This window comes from Equus caballus, chromosome 14 (assembly GCF_041296265.1).
Source record: "Equus caballus isolate H_3958 breed thoroughbred chromosome 14, TB-T2T, whole genome shotgun sequence".
NCBI classification, from domain to species: domain Eukaryota; kingdom Metazoa; phylum Chordata; class Mammalia; order Perissodactyla; family Equidae; genus Equus; species Equus caballus.
Window position 1 is genome coordinate 102,079,446 of NC_091697.1, and position 11,881 is coordinate 102,091,326.

The window sequence follows — 11,881 nt, forward strand, 5'->3', positions numbered from 1 at the left end:
AGTGGGAAAAACATGTCACATCTTTGAGAATTCACAGGTGGAAGTGGGAAACCAATGCCGTAGTGTCTTGTTGAGAAGAGAGTTTAAAGGACCGTTGAGGTTATATTATTGTAGAGCATTTTTCTTGTGCCAGCTTGATACTGGGGCAGTTCTCCCTGCTGTGGGGTGAATAGTACACGTTCCAGGCCTCCAGGGTCTTTCCTAGCATCCTCTTCTGTTTGCTCCCTTCTCCCTGCCTCTACTTTCCCTGCTCTGATTATTTCCTCCAGGGACGACACCTCCAGCGCCTTGGTGGGAATGTTGGAGGTAAGAGAAGACATGGCGTCTGGGAACGTGTGCCTTAGCGTAAAACAGCATTGCTGGAGCCCCACATCCTGTGTACTCGCATTGCTTAAGCTTTGGTTGTTTTGACATTCTTTACATTCACCTGGATCCTATTACTTTCTCTTAATCATTAAATAGGGTATTGGGTTATTAAAAATTGGAAACTTAAATAAAGCCTAGGAACTGGAGAGTATGCTAATTAAGCACTCTATCTGGTTCCATTAATCCAGTCCTGTGTGTGCTTGAGGAAATATATTTTAAAGTCTTCTTTAAAATAAATATCATTTTTTCTAATTATACTTCCTTTCACACGCAAAAAAATTTTTAAGCTGGTCTTTAGGTGAGGTTAGTTCTTTAGCTGATTTTGGTACTCCCCATCTCTTGTCCTGTTGGAAAATAGAAGCCCAGCTACTGATTGTACAAGCACTTGAAGAGAAGAATTAGGAATTTGTTTTGTTCTCTTTCCTAGCTCTGTTTTTCATTCCCCACACGCCTACTCCTGCCTACAAATCCAGGGCTACAGTCTTTCTTTCTAAAACCTGTTTCTGCCTACAGTGTACCCACTGTTAATTTACACAGCCCTGATTCATCTTGACTGTCATCTGCTTCCAACAGGTGAACACCTCCAGGCGGTCACCTGGAGACACTTTTCTGTAATAATACGCATGTTTCATGATGGTGGTATGTATCACCCTCATTTTCCAGGCATGAGATGTGACAGAATTCCAGTTTCTTGTCCTGTGTCCTTAGATATTTGTACTTTTTTTCCATGTTTCTTTTTATGTGTGTCTTAGCAATCATTTTTAGTTTTTCTAAACTTCTCGATGTTCCTCTAGATATTTTATTGCTCCTGTGGGTTTTGTTTCCTCTTCTAGTTTGTAACATAGTAATATGTTGTTCTGATAGTATATTAGTCAAAGATGATTTCTATGGGGCCATATAAATAAGGTAAATAATGAACTGTGAAACCTGCAGTTAAAAATATGGAAGTTCCAGGAAGAAAATTTTAACCAAGCAGGAATAAGCTGGCCAAAGGCTGGGTTTCGGACTGGCTATGTTTAGATAGGGGAGTGTGTCTTTTAGCATCCCTTCCTCCCTACCAGCAGCATCCCTCAGCTTCTCAGCTCGGTATTTTCATGTCTCCCAGTTTCTAATCAGGAAGAGAAGCAGCCCATGGAGGACGACCTTTGGGGTGTGTGCTGTGCTTGCCCTGTCTCTGCCTGTCTTTTAAACCTGACTCCGTCAGTCACAGGGTGGCTACATGTTAGTCATTATTATATGAGATGACTCACCCCCAGCCATAGTTGATTGGACCTGGAGAGAACATCTAATCCAAACTGCCAATCAGATTTGTTCTCCACAAATCCTGATTCGTTTTAAAACTTCAAGTTCAAGTTTGATCTAAAGCTCCCCTTCTCCTCTCAGCACACACGTGGCCCATGGCCCCAATGACTTGCGTGTGATTTTGTGTATTTGTGCATGTGAGTGATGGAGGGGTATGCAGTGTTCTCTCACAAGAGCCCACCTTCCTCCATGATGTACCCCTCCAGCATGGGAAGAGGGAGGAAGGAAAAGGGAAAGATGTCTCCTGAGGCAAAGTTGTAGTCTGCACTCCCAATGCACTCTTCTGCACTCTGGGAGACATGGGTGAGGCTCTTAAGGGAGTCAAGCCAAACAATACCTGGGGGAAACTTTTGAGGGATCCGATGACTCCAAACCTGAAGCCTCCCGCCATATTCCTCTGTGGCCAGTGCCTCTTTGCCTCATGCTGCAATGGTCCTTGATAAACCTGCAGTCTTCAATCTTGCACACCTTCCATGGTCCCAACTCTGGGGTGTAGGAGGAGGTGAGCAGCGTTGTGCTCTTTGCCTCTGAGGAAGTGGGAGTTTGAGGGGTGTTCACTGGCCCCTCTCCTTCTGATCGCACCACCGCACCTTTGGCCTCAATGCTCATTCCCCCGGTGGTAGCTTGAGATGGATCAGCAAGACCGTGCTCACCAGACATGCAACCAAGGACTGAGATGTATGGCTTCTCTTCCCCCCAGACGCCTACCGGCTTGGAGTGGTTCTGTTGAGTTCCCCTCCCTCAGCTTTGGAGAGGAGGCCAGTCCAGAGACCAGAGTCTCGTATCAAACCTTGTCTTTCCCCGCCAAAGGAACAGTCCTCCTCTTAGACCCTCTCACGACAGAACCTGGCAAACCAGTCTAGGCTCTCCAGCCCCTGGAAGGACAGGAGTTTCTGGTTAGCAGCTGGTCCCTCCTTTTCCAGCTCCGAGAATTTCTTAAGTTCTTTCAATACAGCACTAACACTGCTGTGATCTGTGCATTATTCTGCTAACATGAGGGGCAGGACTAGCTCTCAATCAGAAACCCACACCACCTGCCTACTATAGGTCAAAGAGTCTCTGATGCTTGCAGACCGAGTCCTAGCTATTATGCCATCAAACCAGTTCTTATTCATATATTTATAACTTTTCCCAATGACATGGATTTGGTAAGATTATTGCTTAAAGAAGTCAGTGTGTCCCAAAGGAATGACTCTTCCTGGTATTTTTCAAGTTCTGCTGCGTTAGTGGGACTTGCCCTCCAGAGACGGCTGACAGTTTGGTGATTTTCCTCCAGCAGAGCTCAGCAGCTTCCGTGTAGGAATGGAGAAAGTGTGCAGTAGGGTTGCTCCAAGGCTGGGCTTTTCAGGGAGCACGTGGCAGAGAAGAAGAGAATGAGGAAGTGAGGTGCTGGTGGGAAGGTGGTTAAAGTGACAAACTGTGAGGCTCAGGTTATGGAGCCCCGAGTGGCTCTCCACCTTGGCTGATCATTGGAATTGGCTGGGGAGCCTTTCAAAATATTGATGGTTGAGTCCATCCCCCAGAGCTTCTGATGTCACTGATTAAGGCAGTTTAGTCATCCTGAGCCTCAAAGGCTCCCCAGATGATTCTAATATTTAGCTAAGGTTGCAAAACATTGTTGTACGTAAGGGAAGGGCGTGAAATTAGATAGGCGCTGATAGATTGAAAAGGGATTGAAAGGTCAAGATGCTGGAGATCCCAGACGTGATAGGGCTGCGTTCAGAAGGGAGGCTGCCAAGAGAGCAGGATGGCAGGAGAGAAGGTGGTAACGAGTTTCAGGGTGGCTTCTGCTGAAGTGGACTGTGTGGGAGGTGAAGTCGTTGGTTAGGCCAGACTTCAGGCTGGCTCACCTTTGTGGATGGTTGTCACTTTCTGGGATACCGACTGGAGGCTGAGGTTGCAAAGAAAGCCTATAAGGAGGTGCTGAAGTCCTTGCTGACATTGGCGGAGGGCCCTGGGGTAGAAGATTGAAAGAACGAGGACAGGAAGAAGGAGCGTGTTTAGATGACATGAGCTGGAACTGCCCCTTCGCCTGCAGGGAGCTTTGGAGAAGGTAGCTGTACAGGAAAACTCAGGTTTCCACCTGTGAGTCTTTCTTTCCTGTGTCTGCTTTACTACTCACACAAAACCCTTTACTCTGGTCACCGGGTGTCCAGGGGGGTGGGGTGGTGGTTCCCCACACCAAGCAATTCTCTACGCCACCAGCTGGGTGTCCTACAATTTAACTCAGTCCTAACACGATCTACTTGGAGAGAGTGTCAGATCCCACAGGTTGAGATTAAGAGCTCAGTCCTACAAGGCTGTCCTCCCAGCTTCAGATGCCTCCGATGCCAATCGCAAGTCCGGGTTGTCACCTGTGCCTCTGATCAATCACCTATAAATTGGAGGTTCCCATGACCCCCTCCACAGGTTCAATAAATTTGCTAGAGCAGCTCACAGAACTCAGGGAAACACTTCCTTAGTTTTCCCAGTTTATTAAAGGACATGGTAAGGGATACAGATGAACAGCCAGATGAACAGATACAGAGGCGTGCGGTCTGGAAGGGTCCCAAGTATAGGAGCCTCTGTCCTGGTGGAGTGGGGTAGCACCACCTTCCCAGGGTGATGTGTTCACCAAGCTGGAAGCTCCTCGAACCTGTGCCGTTGGGGTTTTATGGAGGCTTCCTCACGTAGGCACGATCAATTACTAAGTCCATTTCCAGCCCTTCTCCCCTCTCTGGAGAATAAGGGGTCGGGGGGGCTGAAAATCCCAAGCTTCCCTTCATGGCTTGTTCTTTCTGGTGAGCAGCCCCCACCCAGGAGCCCACGCAGAGTCATCTCAGCAGAACACACGATGCTCCTAGTGCTCTTATCACTTAGGAATTTACAAGGATCTCAGGAGCTCTGTGCCAGGAACCGGGAGCAGAGACCAACATAAATTTTCTCTTACCTCATGGTAGGGAAATGAGCAGTTGCCATAACACAGCTGTGGCAGAAGTGAGGTCCTGGAAAAGAGCCTGATTCTTCAATATTGTGGAGGTTTGGTCTCCAGATGGCTGAGGATTTCTGTGTAAAATTTTTTAGAATTGAATGAATAGATTGTTCTGGATCCATGACTTAGCCTATGCCGCGCAGGAGTCACAAACTGGCTGAATTCAGGCTTGTTTTGTTTAGATCACAGCATAATTTGAGGGGAAATTGAATTTGAATGTCTTTGTGCAGAGCCTGCTGTCCCCAGTTTACCCCAGGTCCCACCTTTGGGCTTAAAATGAAGTTGCTTCATACATTTATATTACCTACTTGGCCCCAAGACTTTTGTTTCCTTAATTTTGTTTTATTATGAAAAATTCCAGTATACAAAAGCAAAGAGAGTGCTATAATGAATCCCCATATCCCCTCACCCAGATTTCCGATGTTGAGACCCCTGGGGAGACACAAAGAGCAGTACAATCCGTTTCTTGGCACAAGCTCTTCCCCTGGTGTGGCGGGCTCCACGCTCACCCCACCCTCACTTGCTCGTTGTTGTTTGTGTCTCTACAGAAGCATCATCTTTTTATACACTTTACCACATAATCATTCATTACCTATTTGTTGAGCCCCTTCCGTGTGCTAGGCCCCCTCATAGGCACTGGAGTTAGAGCAGAGAGCAAAGCACACAAGGTCCCTGTCCTCAGAGGACTTAGAGCCCAGGGTGAGAGACAAATGGTACACAGTAAATAAACAGGTCACATGAAGTGCTCTGAGGACTGAAGCAAGGCCATTTGACAGCGTGTCTAGTCCAGGTGTAAGGGATGGGAGGATAGGGGTGCGTGGAGCACTTTAGTATTCACAAGGGCCTCCCTGAAAGGGTGACCTTTGATCTGAGACACAAATGACAAGAAGGTACCACCATGTGAAAATCTGGAGGGTACCACATTCCAGGCAGAGGGAACGGCCAGTGCAAATGTCCTGAGGCAGGAATGAGCTTAGGGGCAGTTTGAAGAAGAGAAAGAGGTGAGCAGGAGGGAGATGTCCCTCAGGGCTTCCTTAGGACACCTTAGCCCTCCTACAGCTGGGTTAAGCCACTTTTCTCTGTGCCTCCACAGCACCATCTGTGACATCTATTATAGCACTTAAGTCCTTTCGTGAGGACTTGTCTGTGTCCCTCACCGGTCCAGGGGCGGACCAAAGGCAGGGCAGGGTAATTTTCATCTTTGTATCTCCCAGCCCTTAGCCCAGTGTCTGGCTCATAGGAGATGCTCAATCAAACTATGAAACATAAATGTGTGCATGTGGGAAAAAAGAAGAGGGGAAGCTGAACGCTGGGTTCTAGACTTAAATCTGGAAGTAACAAGCAAACCACAACATATTTGGCTCCTAAAATTTTCTTTATGTGTCTGAGGGGAGACAAGGAAGTATTTTTGTGGCTGCTCAAGTTTGCTTCTTTCTCGGGGGTCTCCCAAATGTGCATTCGCTTTTCATTCATCAAGTATTTGCTGAGTTCTTACCACATCCAGGGCTTTGCTCTAGGCATGTGGATATGGAGAGATTAGGGCCAAGTCCCTGCTCTGGAGCAGCTGAGGTTCTGGTTCGTGGGGAGATGATGAGAAAACAAATATTCTATGACAAAAAATGCCTGGCAAATGGTGCCAATTGCTGTGGAGAAAAATAAGCAGAGGAATGGGGTTAGAGAGTGCCAAGGAGCCGCAGGGCTGTTTCACGTGGGGTGGAGAGGGGAAACAGTCATTTCTGGGTCCTCTGGGAGTCCGATGCCAAGAAGGACATAGAAACATGAGATTGGGGGCTGAGGCGGGCAGAAATCCTTGTGGAAGTAAAAGTGGAGAGGGAGGCAGAGAGGCAGGGGAGCCTTCAGACTGCAGGGCAGGTCTGATGGCTGAGAAAGGAGAGGAGGAGGAGATGGGGCTGCGCAGAGGTTGAAATGTCTTGGCCAACCGGGTGGTGAATTCTGGAGAGAACACTGCCTGTTAAAGTCGTCCTTTGTCAGGCCAGAATGCCAGGCTTCTCTACTCTCGCTTTGCTCAGGCCTCAGGTGCAGCTGCCCCAGGAAAGGTGTGACCTTGAACAAAGAGGTCCTCTGCAGCTTTGACCTTGAAGGAGCTGGATGCTGTGGTAACATAATCCACAGCTGGGCAGGCTGTCCTGTGAAGGGGCATCTGGGTGGCATAACTCAGTGCCTGTGACAGGAAGCAAGTAGAAGGTTTTGAATTGAGGAGTGACATGGTCTACTTAGTTTTTATTTTTTTATTTTTATTTTTTGGGTGAGGAAGATTGGCCCTGAGCCAACGTCTGTTCTCAATCTTCCTCTTTTTGCTTGAGGAAGATTGTCGTTGAGCTAACATCTATGCCAATCTCCCTCTATTTTATGTGGGATGCCACCACAGCATGGCTTGATGAATGGTGCTATGCCCACATCCAGGATCCCAATCTGTGAACCCCGGGCCACTGAAGCAGAGTGTGTGAACTTAACCACTACACCAGCAGGCTGGCCCATACTTAGTTTTTAAAAGAATCATGCGGGATACTCTATGGAGAAAAGATCTGAGGGAGATCAGAGGAAGCAGGGAGGCTGGTAGACTAACTTACCGTGTGATCATCTAGGTAAGAGATGACGGTGGTTTGGTCCATGGAGATAATGGTAGGAAGGAAGTGAGAAGTGGTCAAATTTTGGGTGTATATATATATATTTTTAAAGACTGGCACCTGGGTTAACAACGGTTGCCAATCTTTTTTTTTTTCTGCTTTGCCTCCCCAACCCCCCCCCCCCGTACATAGTTATATATCTTAGTTACAGGTCCTTCTAGTTGTGGGATGTGGGACGCTGCCTCAACGTGGCCTGACGAGCGGTGCCATGTCCGCGCCCAGGATCCGAACCCTAGGCCGCCACAGTGGAGCACGCAAACTTAACCACTTGGCCACAGAGCCAGCCCCCTTGGGTATATTTTGAAGGTAGATCTGACAGGCTTTGTTGATGGATTGAAAGTGGGTGTGAGAGAAAGAGAGGAATCAGTGAGGATTCCAAGGTTTTGGCTTGAGCAACTGGAAGATTGGAGCCGCCATATTCTAAATGGAAGCTACTGTGGGAAGGGCAAATTTAGGTGGGCAAGGGAAGATCAGGACTTTGTCTTCAGAGTCAAGTTGGGCTGTCCCTAGAGTGTAGAGGGCTCTGGGAAATATTTTTCTGGGACATATGTCTATATAAGCAATTTGTTTTAAAAGACATATTTGATTAAAAATGTGTTTAAAAATTCATGGGCCCATGTGAGGTGTGGTGATCTGCCGTGTGATTTAGAACAGAGGGTTGGAAAGAGGGCCTTGTACATTTGCTTCTTGGCCAATTGCTCTTCGGCACGTGGAGATTACCGTCTCTCCCTGTTGAGGAACAGGAAGCATCTCCTCTCGCTCCTTATTGTCAAATGTGCTGCTTTCGTATCTTCCACCGAGAGAAAAAGATAGCAATGCTATTATTACTCTCCATGCCATGGTTCTTTGGAAACTGTTTGTATTGAAATGATATAGATCTTGTTCCCACAGCTCTCTAATACCATTTATTTAATGCTGGTTAGCCCGCTACTCCTGATGCTACGTTGTCCATATGCGGTCTGAGACACTGGCTTCCGTGACTCTCAGAGGAGACTCCTGTGTTCTGTGGGTGATGACCACAAGTGCACGTCTTATCCAGAGTATGTGGGAACATGTGAATGATAATTCATTTTCTGATAAATTTACTGTTGGGGATTTCATAGTGTAAGTGTAGAGGATGTCCAACCACGTTGTTCAGCCATAAACGATGCCTTCGTAGAATGTGATTTCTTTGAATGTTCACTGTGCTCCTGCCTTCCACACACGCCATCAGCAGGAAATGCTAGAAGAGAAGTTCTCTTCCCTTAAGGAATGTCCATCTCTCATCTGGCATGACTTCAAACCAGCCTGAGACCAGCACAGCACCGTATCCATAAGAGGCCGGAGGACACTAATGAGAATAGCCTGTTGACATTGTGGAGCAATGTCTGAAAAACCCTCAGAGGACGAGGTGTGGCTACCCCAGAGAGGCCTGACACCTATGGCAGAGCCTGCGGAGGGATGGGCTGTAGGGAGTGGTGATGTCTGGGGAGGGACACACAAGGCGAGGACACCTGTTGCCACCCCTGCTGCCCTCGAGTGCTGTGGACTGCGGGCAACACTGAGGTCAGAACCCCCATGGGTGAGGGCCAATGTGGGTTGCCCGTAGACGGCTCAAGGCAAGGACTGGCAGGGGACCTTCGGTGGCCCAGAGTCCTCAACTTGTCCTGTGTCTGACATGAGCCATACGGAATCAGAGGGTCAGCACTACGCTGGGGCAGCCCAATCTCATGTGATTCCAGGACAGAAACGCTACATCTGTCACTGGGAGCCATCCTGTCACCAGCTGCCCCTCCTGGAACCGGGGCCAACAAGAGTCCTAGGGCTCCTTGGGCACTTGGTCAACTGTGACCTGTCCATGCGCTGGGCTCCCCTCCCAGAAGGCACAACCGGCTCTGACTAGTCCTAGCCACTAGAGAGGGACTTAGAAAATCTTGAGGAAGGCACCTCTGGTGACCAGAAGCCATGCAGGATCAGGTCCAGATGTGGGCATCTGCCTGGACAACCAGGGGACAGGGCGCAGGGCCTGAGGCCAAGGGCAGGGACTGGCTGATGTCTAGAGCATGTTCTTGGGAGCGGTCCAGGCTGGAGATAAAAATCTGGGAGTCATCAAGCTTCTGAGAATGGCTTTATGGAAGGAAAAAGGTCTGAGGCTTCTAGCTCCCAAACTCCACCAGCTCACTATAAAATGTGAGAGGACCCTCCCCTCCCTTCCTAGGGAGAAGAAGAACTCTAAACAAGAATTACCCACTTGAAGGTTTCTAGAACTTCCATACCTTATGCAAACCTACAAAGAACTCTGAGTGCTGAAAGTAGAAACACTTCATCATATGAAGAACCCCAGACCCAAATCTCCCGAGGAAGCAGTACCCGTGGGGAGGAAAGACGTCTCATTTCCCAGTGCCGGGCGAGTCGAGGCTGATGACATTTTCCCTGCCCTCATAACAGTGTTGTTTTAGTCTGCCATCTGTTTAGCCGGGGGAATAATTAATTAACAATTAGTCTGCTGGAAACACACCACTGAGTGGCACTCAGGACGTTTGTTGACAATGATGAGGCCCTTGTGTCTCTATACCATCAAAACAGAAACATGAAAGTGTGGGGCTTTTCCAGCAAGGTGTTAGAGACTTTTCCTCCTACAGATGAGAAAATTGAAGGTCAGAGAAGCGAGGTGGCTCATCCAGCGTTGCCCAGGGAGGTAGGCGCCAAGCGAGGACTGGCACCCCAAGTTCCTGAGTTGAAATGCATTCATTGCTTTTTCTAGTGCATTGCACTAGCGTTTTTGGGAAATGGCTGGATTCCACTGAGCCAGTTCATATGTTGAGACATTGAATGTTCCAGAGAACAGTAACATCTCATTAAGTCAAAATAATTGGAAGAATGGCCAGGCTGAATTGGGGGAAGAGTTTGAACTATTTTCAAAGATATTCAGCTTTTTCCTCTCAAGGCCATGTAGTAAATTGGAACAAATAACCACAAAATGGGGCCACGTAGAGGCTCACTGAACCTGCTGGAGGGAACAAATAGGAATAATTTATAAACGGTACATTAACAGTTTGCATATAAGTGATGACTGCTAAAAATATTTTAGGCATTTGGGGAAATAAATTTTACTTCAAAGGAAGCTAAATGTTTCTTTTGAAAACTCACTTCATGTAAAAATTTGCATAGGGAACTTTCACAAATATGTCAGTCAAACCATGTGCTAAAAGTATCGTGGGTTTGACTGAGTGGCATATAAATTAACCTGTTTGTTTTGCGGTGCTCAAGTGGTCTGGCTTTATTTCTGCAGCTCACAGCAGCACCAGCGATGTCGTCTGTCTCTCTCACTCTCCGTTCTCTTAATTTTTCATCGCCCCAGGCCCGCAGAATGCCTCCAGCGGCTTGGAAACTGGAAGCATTTTCTGGCGATTCCTTTTCCTCACCACGCTCCCACTAATTCTCGCCAAATGACCCCGCCCTTCCTGTCACCATCCGTGAGAAGTCTCTGTATTTGGCTGCCTTTCCATCATCTTCTGTTCAAACACTAACCTCTCGTTTGTTCCTGAAGATGTTTAGAAATATTGGACCTTGTTATCTCTGTTGTTCAACACGCTGTCAGACACAATCTTGAAGCCATTCCTAGGGCTCCTCTATTTTTCTCTCTTCAAATGGACTTCTTCCTCCTTTATTTAATTAGGGTTGTCTTCCTGGCAGGTAACACATGGAAAGTTCCAGACTGGCCAACGGGATATTATTGACTAACAGGGAGGCTATTTGGGAAAACAGTCTGTGTAAAGCTTTCAGTCAACCAGTGTGCCTGAAGCTGGGAAAAATGAGGATCTGCGGGGAGAATGGGGACCCAGTTGGAGACATGTAAGGATTACTGTGCTGAGTGAGTCGTCCTGGACGTAATTAGATAAAAACTGACCAAAACTAAAAAGATGGCTGCAGATATTTCTGCCGTTCAATGGTGGTTTATTCTGCTGAAAGAGCTTAAGTTCAAAGCAAAGTAAGCTTCTTTGGCATTCCCTGCTGGTGACCTGCTGCCCCCCTCTGGAGAAGTTGGGAACTGACGCTTTTGATCCCTTCCCGTCCAGTTGGGTCTCTATCGTGGGTCTGCATTGGCATGGCTCCCTTATCCAAAGGTGCTTTGCTACAGTGTAAAGAAGGGTCAGGCCATAAACTGCAAATAGTTGATTCAGTGAGTTTACATTGACTCTGAGCAACGCAAGGATCTTTATTTCCTGGCCAGAGAATGAATTCCTCAGTTTTGCGAAGCATCTGTTCTGGTTCCTCTCCCCTTCTACCAAGAATCCAAGCCACAGTCGTCTTTCTTGGCAGCTTTGGACTAGCGAGAGGTCCTTGCTGACTTGGCACCCTGCCTTAAGAATCTTAACCTTAAAAGGGAGAGTTTAGACTCTTGATCTCTAAGGCCCTCTGGTTCTAATTCCATAAAAATATGTTTACCAGTGAGAAATGTCTATTTAACATGAAAAAAGCTCTTAGGTATCAAACGAGCCTTCTTTTTAATGAACAAGATTTCTGGAAATAAAATAAATGTGCTTGGAGGAGGCGCTGAAATTTCCAAAAACATTTTCAAAATATGCAACATGCCACTAGGCGGCAGTGTTGA